The 16,678-nt window shown below is 41.2% G+C and overlaps 5 non-coding genes across 5 annotated transcripts; 4 read left to right on the top strand and 1 right to left on the bottom strand.

The window, feature by feature from the left end:
- The first annotated feature begins 13,189 nt into the window (after window positions 1-13,189).
- Window positions 13,190-13,261, top strand: trnaq-uug (transfer RNA glutamine (anticodon UUG)). The gene has a single exon. It is a non-coding gene; the product is annotated as a tRNA-Gln (tRNA).
- Window positions 13,262-13,494: 233 nt separating this feature from the next.
- trnat-cgu (transfer RNA threonine (anticodon CGU)) lies at window positions 13,495-13,567 on the top strand. Its single transcript has one exon. It is a non-coding gene; the product is annotated as a tRNA-Thr (tRNA).
- Window positions 13,568-14,872: 1,305 nt separating this feature from the next.
- trnat-agu (transfer RNA threonine (anticodon AGU)) lies at window positions 14,873-14,945 on the top strand. The gene has a single exon. It is a non-coding gene; the product is annotated as a tRNA-Thr (tRNA).
- An 813-nt stretch (window positions 14,946-15,758) lies between these two features.
- trnas-uga (transfer RNA serine (anticodon UGA)) lies at window positions 15,759-15,840 on the top strand. The gene has a single exon. It is a non-coding gene; the product is annotated as a tRNA-Ser (tRNA).
- Window positions 15,841-16,391: 551 nt separating this feature from the next.
- On the bottom strand, window positions 16,392-16,464 carry trnat-ugu (transfer RNA threonine (anticodon UGU)). Its single transcript has one exon. It is a non-coding gene; the product is annotated as a tRNA-Thr (tRNA).
- Between the last annotated feature and the right edge of the window lie 214 nt (window positions 16,465-16,678).

The raw sequence follows: 16,678 nt of genomic DNA, 5'->3' as shown, positions 1-16,678 counted from the left end.
TTATTACTGTTGCTGTGTTTCTTATTCGTAGCTGATAGATTTTCAGATTGTTTAATGACTGTGCAGCCTCCTATTGGTTGTTGATGTTCAGGTTGTGCCTAGCAACGTGTAATCACCAGTAAACGACCAGCCTTGGAGCCCCGTGCTTCACTGTTAAAGGTTTATTACCCTGTTTGCTTCGTTATGGATGTGTTTGTTAATAGGTGAGGCTTATTCTCAGTTTGTGGTACTGAGCAACATGTTCAGTGTTTGGTTGTATTGTGGTACACCGTCATGGTAACGGTCTTCTGCCACGCTATCAGAAATGGGGCCGACGCAGTCGTTGGCTGCCGCTCACTTACATTTTAACAACAAGTCTTCAGTAGTACAACAATGACTGAGAGGTTTATTGGGCCGGCCCAGTTACTCATCGTGATGTTGTGTTGATGACGATGAAACAGCGGGAGACCTTTTGAAACCGATACCAAATTCAACTACGAAATGACATCTAAAGCTAACGTTAACATAAACATAAAGAGGCTAGCTTCTAACTGTTATCCTTCTCACGACTTGACTCTTTTCTGTTGGGACTGACCCCCCCCCTGCTAAAAACCCTAAAGGTACACTGTCACTGTCATTATTATGATTTTTAATGAATTTTAGTGAATTTTTTGCCATACTTACTATTCCCTTTTTGAAAAGGGAAGTAGCTCAAATGGTAAGAGCGCTTTTCCATAATCTGAGTCAGTGGAAGCTTTTAAGAACCAGTTTTTATGAGAAACATCCCATACCACAGTATTGAGAAACATCCCATACCCACATGCTTTACTGTCTTCACAGTGGACTGGGGCTTGATTCAGTGCAGGGGGGTCGAGGACAAACTGTCTGCGGCTCCTAGACCCAAAAGAACAGTTTCCCTCATCATCAGTCCCCAGAATGTTGCTCCATTTCTCTGTTGGCCAGTCAATGTGTCCTTTGGGTTTTTCCCATGTCGTCAGGCTTTGGATGCCATTTCAAGGCATTAAATGATTTTGGCAGAGCAGCTTATTCTTCTGCACTTCTTATATGTTGTCCCCTCATATCAACTTTTTAATCAAGTCCTTCTGTTCCTCAGAGCCAATGTCTGGAACGAGCCATTTTGCTGAGTATTCAGTGTGAAATGCACTATAACCAGCATGCACAACATGTGCTTCCTTCCTTTCTTAATATGTAATATATACAGTATATAGATTAATTTGGGCCATAACTGACACCTGTTTCTTCACAGAATCATCCTCACTAATTGAACACAACACTGCTATTATTATGAACATGCTCCTTTCATTACAGATTCAATTCTACAGAATGAGCAGCATGCATGTCATGACTGTTGGTTTTCTAGGACTCTACAACACTTACTAGTAAATTATTTGCCATGTAGAATATCACTTTTTCCCAAAAATGATTCATGAGTTTAGTGATGCTATTATTTGAACACCACTGTACATCAAAGCTATTTTTTAAACATCCATGACCACGACATATGTGCCTGTGTTTGTTCAGAGGAGTCAGTGATGTTCAGCAGTTTTATTCCAGAGCACACAGCAGAAGCTCTGCTGAGCTTCAGAAATGCTTGAGGAAATGTAGCTTGTGTGGACAATACCACATTACACTACCATATTACTTACTTACACAATACTGCTGGCTATACAAGTTTGATTTTAGCAAAAACAACCTCAAACAAAAGGTCAAAGGTCAACTGGTGCCCTCATTGCTAATACCATCAGGAACAATGGTTCCAATTTACTTTACTGGAGTAGAGCTGTTCCAGCACATGAGACACACGGTAACCCCCTACAGATACCAGTGAAAGCTAAAAATCTGTGGGAAATGTTACATTTACAACTTTCCCGGCACAAAGAGTCCCGGATGACCCCCAATTTGTTACCGGCTGGCTAAAGGCTGGCAACAAAATGGAGGCCACACATAATTGATCAAAAGTAGTTTATTTATCACAAACTACCAACGGATGCATGGATTACCATATGCAACTCCATAATAGTGATGTTGGCAGATAATTAACCCTCATGTCGTCCTCTGGGTCAAAATGACCCGTTGTCCTACATCAGTGTTCTTTTTAATTACCCAAAATAACATGATTGATTCCACACAACGCTCTTTGCCAAGTACAAATCTCTACTTTCATTAATATTGGGTGTCTTATTCAATTTTATAGCATTTGGAGAAAACAAAGTGTTTTTTAAATAGTTTTGAGTAAAAGTTGACATATTCCAGTCTGTGATTATCATCAACATCCATTCCTCCTAATTTTATTCTAAATAATTCCTAATTTCTGCTTTTCTCACTCAAACATTAGGTATAATTTCCTATAATGAGGTTTATTGACCATAAATTCCAAAAATAACTGTAACAAAGTCAAAGTTAATAAGTTGGTGTAATGTATTGTTAAAGTCAAAAAAGTGACAAAACTGAAGAAATTTAAACATTCATACAAAGCCTCAACAAAAGTGTTGATTTCAATTTTAACGGGAAGACAACACAAGGTTAAGAAAAGTATTGCGTCAGTCAAACAATGTTCCATAGACATAAATGTTGTTTCTAGTTTAACCCGTTTGCGCCGGATGCTTCGCGACGACACATCTACCGCCAGTTACTGCGTGCGGCGCACTCTGACCCTCCCGCCGGCTGCTGCGTGGCTCAGCGTTTTGTATTTGTCGGTCTTTTCATGACTGTGCAGCATAGAACGTCATTGGTTATACACATGAGGCGGGTCTGGTTGCCATGTGACCACTAAAATGTACTGTAGGTTGCTGAAAATCACGTCAATCAACTAGACGTACATATGCGTTTGTTTATGAATGTTTGAGAGACGAGCGAGAAAACGGCTCCGAGGCAATCAGAGGAGGATTTAGACAGCGAGGGGGCGGGGACGTTGAGGTGGAAGATAGTGAGGAGTTTGGGAGGGAGAATGTCTTCATCATAATCTACCACTTCCTCTGTCGGAGCCGTTTTCTCACTCGTCTCTCAAAACTCCATAAACAAACGCACATGTTTGTCTGGTTGATTGACGTGATTTTCAGCAAACTACGGTACATTTTGGTGGTCACGTGGCTTGGAATAGCCAACAAGACCCGCCTCATGTGTATTTGAACCAATGACAGTGCGTTCTCTGCGCACGCGTCATGGAAAGACCGACCAGTACAAAATGCTGCGCCACGCAGCAGCCGGCAGGAGGGTCGAGTTGCGCAACGCAGTAACCGGCGGTAGATGTGTCGTCGCGAAGCATCCGGCGCAAACGGGTTAAGATAGAGCTCTACAGCATGGCACCTCACTAACTCACTCTCTTGGTTTTTCTCTGTTGCGATAGACGGAGAGGAAGAGGAGTCAAACGTCACCGCTGTCAGCACTGTGACAAATCCTTCACAACATCAGGAAATTTAAAGATTCATCAGAGAGTTCACACTGGAGAGAAACCGTACAGCTGTGATCAATGTGGGGAAACATTTTCTCAGAGTGGTAGCCTTAAACTCACCAGCGCATTCACACTGGAGAGAAGCCGTACAACTGTGAACATGTGGGGAAACCTTTTCTCATAATGATAGCCTTAAAAAACATCAGCGCATTCACACTGGGAGAAGCCGTACAGGTGTGAACAATGTGGTGAAACGTTTTCTCACAGTAGTAACCTTAAATCTCACCAGCGCATTCACACTGGAGAGAAGCCATACAGCTGTGAACAATGTGGGAAACCTTTTCTCATAGTGGTACCCTTAAAACTCACCAGCGCATTCACACTGGAGAGAAGCCGTACTGGTGTGAACAATGTGGGGAAACTTTTCTCAGAGTAGTAACCTTAAAAACACCAGCGCATTCACACTGGAGAGAGCCGTACTGGTGTGAACAATGTGGGGAAACCTTTTCTCAGAGTAGTAACCTTAAAAGACACCAGCGCTTTCACACTGCCTCGTTGTGAACATGTTTCAGAGCCAAGCTGTTTCCTCCTCCTCATGCCCTGATAGCTGTGTTGTTATATCTGATCTTCTCTCCACATGGAAGGCTGACCAGCAGTACTTTATTTCTGAGCAGCATGTATGTTATGTGGATCAGTTGGACTGTTTTCTGCCTTTCCTCAGAACCCTTTACCATTTAGGCACCAGAATCGGTGCTGAACCCATCCTTTTAAAATACTTTTTTTAAATGTATATATTAAATAAAAAAGGAGCACAAAAAGACAGTCAGCTAATTTAAGAACTGCTTGTTTATTACTACTATTACTATATGGTCCAAATGAAATGTAAAAAAAAAAGTAATATTTTCTCCAGTAAATTGCTGGTCAATGACAAAAATAACCACTATATGGAAAAAGGCAGCGCTGTGTTTCAGTAGCACCAAATCCCCGTTACTATTCGTCCGATAGATACCGGTGTTAAGCCCGGCGCCGTACTAGCACCAGTTTCGGTACCCAACCCTAACCACAATGTACCCACCGTGGGAAGGAGAAGGCCCCAAGGAGAAACATTAAGACATTTAAAGATGTTTTGGTTGGAAAACGTAGACATGTTTGAAACTTTTATTTTGGTAAAACTTTCTTTCTTCTCATCTCTATAAATATAAAAAAATTTTTGGGCTGACAAAGTCAGTGTAATTTTCTTTTAAGAATACATTTTTGTCACCCTTATATATCTAAACTCCAAAAGTTGTAAAAACTCTAACCTTTGAGCATTGAGTTAATAAGCGCAAATTCAATATTTGTTTAAATTTGTCCTCTCCTCATTACCACATACTAGAAGTCAGCCATTTTGAATTGTACGCTCTCAAATTATTGTTTTGTAGTTTAACATGTTTTCCAACTTGGTGGAATTTCATTTAATAATCTTTGTCTGACATTTCATATTTTCCGTGACTGAATGTGGTTTTAAATCTGTTGAGGTCTGTTCAGACTGAAATAAAGACACTGATGATGTTTTACAAAATCAATAATAAAGCAAACTTGTAAATAACATCAAGGATTGAATTGTTTTTAAATGTTTTGTAATTGGAACAATTAAATACATAAAAAAATTAAACAAGGCCTCGTGCTGATTATTTGTGACTTGATTTGGTGGATTTATCCTTCCTGCTGTTTCTGTGTTTTAAACTCCTTGATAAGAGAACGTTCCATCCACTAAAAGTGCTGAAAGACTCAGATTATTATTCTAAGTGTGTGACAACATTATGGGATGGATCCCTACAGAGATAGAGCTTTTAGTTAAGAGTAAGATAATTTTAGTTTATCATAAACATCACCAAACCCACCAGACTCCATTTAATAATCACTATTTTTAGCGTGTATAGAGCAGCATATCTCCACCAGACTCCATGTAAGTAATCACTGTATCTAAAACAAAGACATTTTAGTAACTATTTGACATTGAAATCTTTGGTCAATATAAAATGCAACCCCCCCACCCTTTGATTGTTTCCTATTGATGAGTGACAGTTCATATCCCTCAATCTGCACCAACTCCTGTTGTTTATATAGGACAGCTGAAGACATGTAAGGGCAGAGAGAGAGAGGAATGACATGCAGCAAACGCCTTCTTCACCAACTGAGCTACCTGGGCGTCCCACACCCATATTCTAATGTATTGGAACAAACTTTCGCAGGCAAAAACAATTACTTTATTGAAAAATAATAAAAATAATAATACATTTTATTTAACAGCGCCTTTCTAAGCACTCAGGGTCGCTTTACAGACAAAAAAAGACAGATACAGGCAACTGAAAAGTATAAACAGTTATGAAAAAATGACAGGAAGTGTATTTACAAATAAGAAGCTGGAACAGGTGGGTTTTGAGTCTGGTTTTGAACAGGGGGAGAGAGACGATACTGCGGAGGACAGGTGGGAGTGAGGTCCAGAGCTGGGGAGCAGAGCAGCTGAAGGCTCTGGTCCCCACCTACTCACTTAATGCTGGTTACATGATTCTAATAATCAACAATGCCAAGGAATATGACAAAGTGTGATAAAATTTTAATAAAGCATTGGCTTTTTTCCTTGCAAAGGTTTTTTTCCCAATAACATTTACAAGCATACCGTTAGTTACGGTGCCTGTGATTGTCACAATGTGGAGAGCTGATACTTGCAGGTAGTGTGGCCGAGTGGTCTAAGGTGCTGGATTAAGGCTCCAGTCTATCTGGAGCGTGGGTTCGGAATCCCACCACGCCTTTTGCAAATATTACAGTGCAATGTTTTGTCTAGCACAGCATGTGGTCTCTTACAGCTGTGTCATTTGGGCTGACTTGGTGAAGTAACTAGAATCATCCATCAATCACCTTGCTGAGATTGTTCCTTTTAACCTGAGGTTCAACGATTGGTGAAACCTTCCTTTCCAGCACTTTGGAGTAGAAAATCAACAAATAATTGCTATAGTTAATCGTGATCTCTAATTGTCGTTATCATTTGGGCCATAATCGTGCAGCTAAAAGAGATTTATCAAACCAGATTGGGCAAGTAACCTTTCTGCTAACTTCTTGTAAAAAAGCAACTAACACAACTCAAAGAAAGCTACTGCGATGGCTGGGAATCGAACCCAGGTCAACTGCTTGGAAGGTAGCTATGCTCACCACTATACCACCATCACTGGGAACACAATGTTCACTTCAAATCTTGTAATACATCTGGGCATTGAGACTGGAAGTCCCTCCAGGGGGTCCTGTGTTATCACATTCACAGAATGGGAAGTGCGTGTGTATGTGTGCTAGCTCCCTTTGATAGCTCAGTTGGTAGAGCGGAGGACTATAGAGGCATAAAGCTGAATCTTTGGGTCACTGGTTCAAAGGAGCTCTCTTTTCCAGAGTTTCCCTTCAGGGATCAATAAAGTATTTCCAATTCTGATGTAGAGATGGACGGACGACCCAAAAGCATAATACTTCTTGCCGAGACATAACATGAAACAAAAAAAGAGGTGGGGTAGATATGAGCGCAGAAATCCTTTTACGACAGGCTTCACGTGATATTCATGAAACGTTAGTATCAAGCCAATCAGAGCGTAAGAATGATCGTACATTGATAATGCAGCGGCTGGAAAGCGACTTGATTTTGCCACTAAGATGATAGTAGTATTGTGATGAATTAGCCTCGCGCGTGACACTCTTTTCCATCATATTCCATAAATAAACCAGATTATTCAATCCATTCCTCTACTTATATGCAAAGTAGTCTCATCCAGGACCTAAAGCACCCTAAGCGAGAATCATAAACCTAGACCAATGAACCAGGAGAGTCATGTCCTGCTCATTGTCCTCATATCTTTTCACAGTTTTTTTCTATTGCGTGCAGTTGAAGCAGGATATGAAAAATGCCAACATGCTGTACTACAATTGTGCTGGCTCCTAATCTGGGTTATTTAACAATAAACTGGATTTAAAGTACAGATTTGGTTGGAACAGCACCTTGCTTCAGGGCTCATCCGGGAGTTGAACCCGGACCTCTCGCACCGAAGCTAGAATCATACCCCTAGACCAACGAGCCACGTAAGCATAGCTTATTAGCACTTTCCCATCAAGTAAATGTGACCAGTCAGTGACTCGAAAGCCAACCGTTAAGAAGTTTGTTGGCATGTGGTGTTTTATGGCAACACTGCCAGACTGAGCTTTCTGATTATATTGGACGAAAGACTACTTTTGAAGCAAAACATTTTACCAACATTGGAGCTTGAATTTTTTGGTCAAAAGTGACAGCAGATAAGCCTAGTTTCCCCCATCTATTGGACGACAGACTACTTTTGTCAAAATTAGAAATTTAATATTGGTAAAAAAGAAATGCAGTTTGAAAGAGGAAATGCAGCTTGGATTGTCACTGACTTGAAAGACTATGGTCAGGTAGATTGGCATGGGTCTTTTTCATGGCTCCACTGCCCGACTCAGCTTAACAATCTCATTTGACAACAGGAAGAATTTGATACAAATATTTTACCAAAACAAAGACTTGATTTGTGTCAGTAAAAGTGAAAGTATAATATAACAGCTCTCCACATGACACACACAGGGACTGTGACTAACATTACATTTGTTAATATCACCAGACATAAGGCCACTTGGGTTATCTTTGGCTGCTCTATGGTCTTCTGCAGAAGGATAAGTCCCAGAGTTGGCTCACTCCAGGTTATTTAAACAACAATCGTCCCTGGATGGACTTGAACCACCATCCTTTTGGTAACAGTCGACTGCGCTGACCTATGGCGCCACAGAGACTGCGCCTGTCTGATGTTTTATGAGCGGGAGCTCGATCTGTTAAGTGTACAATGTGACACTGGTGGTTCGAAATTGGAACGCACCATAAAAGGACGTTATTACTTGCATTAAACCGTCATAACACGCTCAAGTCATACATCGTTAGAACTTAAAGTCTCATGATTCCATCGAGCCCACACACAAGCATAAGGCTCACAACGGTTATAATCATGTTCTGAAGTAAAGCAAGACAGACAGATTTAAGTATAAACTGAATCTGCATCCATACCTGTCTGCTTGTGTCTTTAATCACAGCGGTGAAAGATCGCCGAAAACGTTGTTTTCCTCCTTCGTAACATGTCAAACTATTAGAATATCCAAGCATTGTAATCCATAATTATCTGGTCCCCTCACAATCTTGTAGTTTCTGGCCAAGTTTCGACGCAAGAAATCTAGATAGTGCATCATTTCTCGGTTTTGATCGCGTGTAACTTTTTCCCTGTGCGCGCTAGGAATCATGCCGAGACATCATTGTAATCTGTGGTGCCAGCATGTCCGAGCATGATTCTATCAAGAGATACACTCAAACTAAGCCAATCATATCGTACAGCTCCCATTGGGCCCTGGGAAAGATGACAGTAGAAGCCACCAATTAGAACATAAGGCATAAAACTGGCATCCCTGTATAGCCAGTAAGAGACGAGTTGAATGGTACCAGACATGGCCAACAAACCTATCCCTGAGTTCACTCCAACTGTCTGAAAGCCAAAAATATGGCCTTCTTATAGCATTTCAACATTTCATCAAATTATGATTACTTATTCCTATAAATCTATGTATCTACTTATTTTAGGCATGTGTGTGAGTGATGTGGATGTGTTTTTGTATTTCAGAAGTTATGTATTTAGCACTTTTTGGGCTTTTTTAGAAATAAGAAATTAGACAAACGCACAGACATATCTGTAGAAAACATTCATATAAATCCATTTTATAAGCAATTTTCTTCTGGATTTTTTCTGTTCTAAGTTGAGACATGTTGCTAGGGTACTATTTTAGTATATAGCAGTTGTAATATGCTTACAGTAGTGATTTTTATTAATTTTTTAGATGATTTACTTGGACGGAATAGAAATTCTGTGTTCTAACCTCTGTAGCTCTGTGTCAATAAGGCCTAGTGTCACAATGCCACTAGAAACAACAGCTGAGAGTGTTAGCTTCACAATGAACTCAGGGTCATCCCAGAGGGCCAAAGCATGTGGAAACTGCAGCATGTTTTAGGGGGTAAAAATTTAGGCGAGAAAATCATATATTTTCCAGTGTGCTTCAGCATTTGCTTTATGGCTTTTTGGGTTGTGCTGCACATGTCTGCTTATTAGATTATCAGGCTATTTTCCTGTTACTCAGATTGGGGAAGCTGACTCATGTGGAAATGTAGAAGCTGACGTGCATTGTATTGTTCTTACATCAATTGGATTCTGACTTTCAATTCAAATATTTGGCATCCAAGAAAGTTTCAGAACTGATGATGTATCAGTCATTGTGCTGGTGGTTTCTTGGTCACAGCAACAAGCTTGATCATTGACAGACAGTTGCACGCCACGTATCACAGAACTGTTGGGTGGGGCCTTATATGTTTGCTTGTATTACATCAAGTGACCTGCATACCAATGACTGCAAAGATTAATATGTACATGGCTTGCAGAACTGTACCTTCTAATAGACATAAGACCACTTGGGTTATCTTTGTGCTGCTCTATGGTCTTCTGCAGAAGTGTAAAGACCAGATTTGTCTCTCTCCATGTTATTTAAGCAACAAACGTCCCTGGGTGGACTTGAACCACCATCCTTTCGGTTAACAGCCTACTGCGCTGACCTATTGCGCCACAGAGACTGCGCCTGTCTGAGGTTTTATGAGCGGTAGCTCGATCTTTAAGCCACAAGCATTTGCTTTATGGCTGTCTGTTAAAACATGAACAGAGACAACTTCTCTTGTTGAAGCATTATTACAATCAAGCATCAGGATATACATGGGGGGGGCTCTGCTATGGCTGTGGTAATAAAGAAATACATAACATTGTAAAAGCTACCATACACAAGGCATAGGAATCATATATGCTAGTAAATAATAACAAAACCCAATATCTATTACATTATCTTAATGAGCAAGGACATTTAACAATGGCCATTATATCGAATCAGGCAGGTATAAGCTAGCTAACAGGTGTAACCTAGGTAACAAGTGAAGAACACAACAAGCTAACTTTTAAATTTGCCAGAACTACAGACCATACAAGAACAGCTTAAATGAACTGACAACATCAGTTCTAGGACTTACAGTTCTAAAAGACGCACACACAATCTCAGCTGGTTATCCTCCGGACAACTAGTCTCTTGCTCTTTTCTCTCACAATCACACCTGATATACGACTTTTAGTACAAAACTAAAGTAACAAGCCAATTTTGTAAAATGTAGGAGTAGAAAGTGCAAATTGTAGTAGACTGCCTCAGTCTGTGGATCCTTATGGAGGAAGCTTGATTGATTGATATACTGCCTTATTTGTACCATAACAGAGATCTAATATTGTATTAAACCAGTTGGGCAAGTAACCTTTCTGGTTACTTCTTGACAAATAGAGTAAGTAACATCACTCAACGAAACTACTGCAAAGGCTGGGAATCAAACCAGGTCAAGTGCTTGGAAGGCAGTTACCTAAAGCACCCTAAGTAAGTAAAAGGATTAATAAAGATAAGTCTAAGTCAATCTCAGAAAATAGTTTTTAAAAAACTGAAAATCTTCAGGGGATGTAGCTCAGTGGTAGAGCTCATGCTTACATGTATGAGGACCTGGCATCTCCAGCAGGTATTATGGTAGAGTCTTTAAAAGAGCTGCAGAAGATATTACCTCCTGTGGTAATCTGGCTGGTAGGGTTATAGAACGTAGTGGTAGACTAAGACCTCCTGTACACAAACTAAGCGGTGTGCTCTTTCTTTTAAACCTCAGACTATCAGACAGCACAACAAGCACTTTAAATGCACATGTTTCACATCTCTATTTTACTGTATTTATGCCCTTAAACTGTAGTATGTTTATAGTATTATGCTCCAGTTTTTAGAGGTGTTACAGCAGGTATGAGCACTGTAGTTTCCATTTTTATAGATGAAATAAACTGGACATGCTATTAGGTTTACTCTTCAGCAGATGGAAACCTTACATCCCAGACACTTGCTTTGCTAAACATCCACAGACTGGAAATAGACTTAGTGCTGATACAAATGATGAGATTAGCAGAGGATGGTTCAATCCATCGACCTCTGGGTTATGGGCCCAGCACGCTTCCGCTGCGCCACTCTGCTTTGCTGTTTGGGCTCAAGGGATGGAAAATTCTGTGATTCACATTTTGGGGAAGGTGGCAACAAAGGTTCCAACAGCTTATGGGTGGCAAAGTTTAACATTTTGTAGACCTTGCAACTTGCGTATCACTCTGCTCAGCCTCCCTGGTCTACTCCAAGGTGGTGGAAAGTAAGCTTCAGCCAATCCTCCGCCAAGTTACCTGTTATTTGCAGGTAGTGTGGCCTAGTGGTCTAAGGCGCTGGATTAAGACTCCAGTCTCTCTGGAGGCGTGGGTTCAAATCCCCCACTGCCATTTGCATCTATTACATAGCTGGAAGCCAACCAAGGTGATGTCTTGCAGCTGTGTCGTTTGGGCTGAACTAGGAAAAGTAACTAGAATCATCCATCAATCACCTTGCTGAGATTGTTCCTTGTCAACCTGAGGTTAAACAATTGGTGAAACCTACCTTTCCAGCACTTTGGAGTAGAAAATCAAAAAATAATTGTGATAATTAATCGTGATCTCCATATTGATCAAAATAATCGTGATTATCACTTTGGCCATAATCGTGCAGCCCAAAGAGATCTAATGTTTAATCCAACCAGGTTGGACAAGTAACCTTTCTGCTGACTTCTTGTTAAAAAAAGCAAGTAACATCACTCAAAGAAAGCTACTGTGATGGCTGGAAATCAAACCCAGGTCAACTGCTTGGAAGGCAGCTATGCTCACCACTACACCACCATAGCTGGACGATGGAATGTTCACTTCAAATCTTGTAATACATCTGGGCATTGAGACTGTGAAGTGCGCTCTATCACTGAGCTACAGGCCCAGTCAGAAATTCCCTCCAGGGGGTCCTGTGTTATCACATTAACAAGAATGGGAAGTGCTTTCATAAACATTGTTGACCTTTAATAGCTCAGTTGGTAGAAGCAGTGTCTTCCAGAGTTTCCCTTCACGGATCAATCAAGTATTTCTGATTCTGATGTAGAGATGGACAGCCGACCCAAAAGCATAATACTTCTTGCCGAGACATAACAAAAAACAACAAGAAGGGCTCATTTATAGGTTTTATTGCTTACTTAGCCATATAATTGTAACATCATTTATTAATATAACATTAAAAATAATCACATGTTAGTCATATTTTTTATGAATTAATGTATTAAAAAAACTATTAAAGAAGATAAGGATAAACAAGATAAAGATAGGATGGCTGAGCGTTCCAAGGCTCTGCTTTCAGGTCGCAGTCTCCACTTGGGGCTTGGATTCAAATCCCACTTCTTACATGAATTGTTTCCTTCTAGAACTAATTTCAGAGACATGGTATTGGGAAGCTTGAATTCAGCTATTCTCTACATTATAGTGGACATTAATTTGCGCAAGATACTGAATTGAAAGTACAGCCGCACCTTTTGTGAGCATCTGCATTATCAACCCATGTAAAGTTACCATGTGTACACAGTAGACCTATCTACTGCTGTATTCATTGTTTGTGGCAAGAGCTTTAAAACCTATTCTTGACTTGCCTTGTTCCACATCCTGTGTAAACGCTTAGCTTACTAAATGACTTAAGTTAGCCTGTAATTGTTGTGTGCCTTCATAGCATAAGTGTTAATATTATGGAGAAGCTGCATGGCAAACCAATGTTGCCTTTCAGAACAGTGGTTCCATGGTGTAATGGTAAGCACTCTGGACTTTGAATCCAGTGATCCGAGTTCAAGTCTCGGTGGAACCTGGTTTTAAGCCAGAGTACTGGTGAAATAAAACAATCAACCTCTACACTGTCCACATCTAGGCTAACGGGTTCTTGGCTGTTTGACTGAAAACAGTATGTTGGTGGTGGCTGGTTGAACTGTGACCTGTACTTCTTTTTAACCTAAAAGAGCTCCAAATTTAGACTTAATTGAACATATTAAAGATATTTTCACTAGGTCATTATATTTTTGCAAGACAGACTTTGCTGCAGGAGGCGCTGTAGCTTAGTGGTTAAAGCGCCTGTCTCGTAAACAGGAGATCCTGGGTCCAAATCCCAGCAGTGCCTGGTTATCACTTAATAAAGTGTTTCCACATGGTTCGTGATACTTAACATGTGCAACAAAGATGAAGCCTGATTTTCTAGATCACTAAAGTGACATGTGATGTTGTTTTGTACCATAACATTACATGTGTCCATGTAAAGCGAATGAAAGCCTTTTGTTGGAGGTGTTTTTGCAACTTTAGTGTGAAGATTATAAAGTTTTTATTATCATGAATTTCAGTCTTACCTTGGAAGCTTAGGGCTCCTGCACACTGCCTGCACACAATGAGCGTGTCAGCTGAGGTTAGAATGCCTACCGTATTGGTCAATACTGTTAACATGGGAGAAATAAAAACAGACATGCCACACAGCAAATGCTATGTTAACTGTTGAGGAGGACTAAATTAAGACTGTGTTTTAAGCTTTTCATGGCTTTCCATGAGAAATGGCCTGATAACAGCTGTTTTCAGTGTTGATGGAACATGGCCTGACCGGAGGGAGTTGTTAATGACCTTTGTGATGAGGGGACTTATGGCATGGAGGCTGGATTTTACCAGGGCTGTGGGGAAAGGGTCTCTCATCTCTCAAGGACCTTGCATTGGACTTCTGTGGTTCTCGGTAGGCCTGCCTATGAACAGTGAATCCTGAGGCGTTGCTCAAGGACATGTCCAGCTGTTTTCATTTGCCAGAGTTCGTAGGGGTCCCCTGCTGTAGCTGCTGGACGAAGATGGATGGATGGAAGCAACCCTGTTCATTAGCTCATTGTATTCTTGCAAGACAGGCTGCTCTGTAGAAGGTGCTGTAGCTTAGTGGTTAAAGCGCCTATCTTGTAAACAGGAGATCCTGGGTCTGAATCCCTGCAGCGCCTGGTTCTGCTATGATTTGTGATTCTTAACAGGTGCAACAAAGTTACCAGTTGCATGATTTTCCAGAGAACAAAAGTGACATGTGATGTTGTCTTATAGCATTATATGTGGCTGAAAACAGTCTATACCAGTGGAGTGGAATGCTTTCATAGATGCAGGTGGGCTGCACAATGTTAGGTCAGCCATTTTGGGAATCACTGGTTTAGATTTCCACCGATGACACTCATCAAGTGTGCAGGTGATGACGGATGGCCTCACGCCCTCTCACCCATCTCACCCCGTACACAACCTGTTCCAGCTCCTTCCCTCTGGTAGGCGCTACAGAGCACTTCACGCCAAAACCAACTGAATCAGGACCAATTTCTTACCACAAGGCATCACTCTGATGAAATATTTGCACCGCTCTTCTATGCTTCTGAATAAGAGTAAGTTTGTTGTTTTGTTTGGGAGTAGTACTCAAGGAGGTGCTGTGGCTTAGCTGGTAAAGTGCCTGTCTAGTAAACAGGAGATCCAGGGTTCAAATCCCTGCAGCACCTTGTTGTTGCAGTCCTTACCTCTGTTTGCATCCCATCATCATGTCTACCCAATCCCCATGCTACTCATTAAGCCATGGTAGCAAATGAAAAAGGCATGTTACATTTACACAGAAACGCTACATCAACACAGACTCAAGATGATACATAAAAAACACATGAAATTCAGAGCAATGCTAGTTCACTCATCAGGTTTTGTGGTTCTGTTTATATAAACTACATCCTGTTATATCGCGTGATCATACATGAATTCACGAAATCCAGTGGGTCCTTGTGACTTCAGTGGCCCGTCATGGCCTGCAACAAATCCGGACCTGGTGGGTGTTGACGGACTGCGGATCACGGAGCAGACACGAAGCGGAGTGGATCCGCAGTTGGTGGAAGTCAGGGGTAAGGCCTCCTGCACACTGCCTGTGTGGTGTGAGCATGGCATTTCTGTTGCGTGGCATTTTCTTGGTTTTTGCACACCAAAACATTTTCTGATGCAGCGCTGTTGCTGCTAGCCTTGTCTGTACACATGTATGTTTCTCATTGATGTGTGATTCAATAACTTGTTAATTATTAATCTGGACTGGTTTGGAAATGAATCAGATCATCTAAAGGGGGTGGATTAACTACCCACATTACACCTGAAATACCCTCAAGATTTGAATGATCCTTTGGACCTGAAGTGCTTGGTAATCCCCATCAGTCATTCAGAACTGCCCAAGGTACTTGTGAGATAGGCTCTATCTTTGTCTGATTGATGGTACCAACTGTAATGGAATCTGTCAAGCCTCAGGGGGTCTCCGCTGTAAAAAAAGAAAATATCATACAGCTGTGATGGCCGAGTGGTTAAGGCGTTGGACTTGAAATCCAATGGGGTCTCCCTGCGCAGGTTCAAACCCTGCTCACAGCGATTTCTAACTACACAATAAATAAGTATTCAGTCACATTTAGGAGGATGATATTTTGAGAAATTACAGGTTATTGGTGGTGCAGATCCTTACGAGTTGGCTCCTTCTTAGATCCATGACGACCCGGTGAATCTTCCTTCAGTTGAATATCGCGATTTAGTCAACTAATATCAAATCATCAATATATTAATTTTCATTCCAGCAGCATCGAAGACGTTAAAATCAGGCAGTCAGCGCCCAAAGTGCCTTGGCTGGTAAAGTTCATGTTTATTTCACCTCTGACTTCAGTCAGCATCACATGCACCTGAAACCCCACCCGACAGTGATGTCACAGGGTCATGGTGTACACCTGGGCCACGTTCAGCCCCAACAAAACAAGGTTTTGAAAGCATTAAAAATTAGGTCCAATCCATTTCCCTTCAGATATGTATTGCCCCTCAACAGGCCACAACTGGGCAAAATTAAATAATGCTTGTTAAGCACTATAGCAAAAATAAATAACAAATGTATACACTCTTTGTAGTGCTGATAACAAAAGTATTAACTGATTATCAGGCACTGCTGGGATTTGGACCCAGGATCTCCTGTTTACAAGACAGGTGCTTTAACCACTAAGCTACAGCGCCTCCTACAGGTTTGCCTGTCATGTAAGATTACAATGAACTAGGGAACAGGGTTCCAACCATCCATCTTTGTCAAGCAGCTCCAGCAGGGGACCCCAAACTTCCCTTTTCAGAGCAACTGGGTGATCTCGAGGCGTTCCCAGGCCAGGTTGGAGATATAATCCCTCCACCTAGTCCTGGGTCTTACCCAAGACCTACTCCCAGGTGGACGTGCCTG

The sequence above is a fragment of the Etheostoma spectabile genome, unplaced genomic scaffold (assembly GCF_008692095.1).
Source record: "Etheostoma spectabile isolate EspeVRDwgs_2016 unplaced genomic scaffold, UIUC_Espe_1.0 scaffold00569424, whole genome shotgun sequence".
NCBI lineage: Eukaryota > Metazoa > Chordata > Actinopteri > Perciformes > Percidae > Etheostoma > Etheostoma spectabile.
Note: the sequence above shows the minus strand (reverse complement) of the source record. Positions and strands in the feature narration are given on the sequence as shown.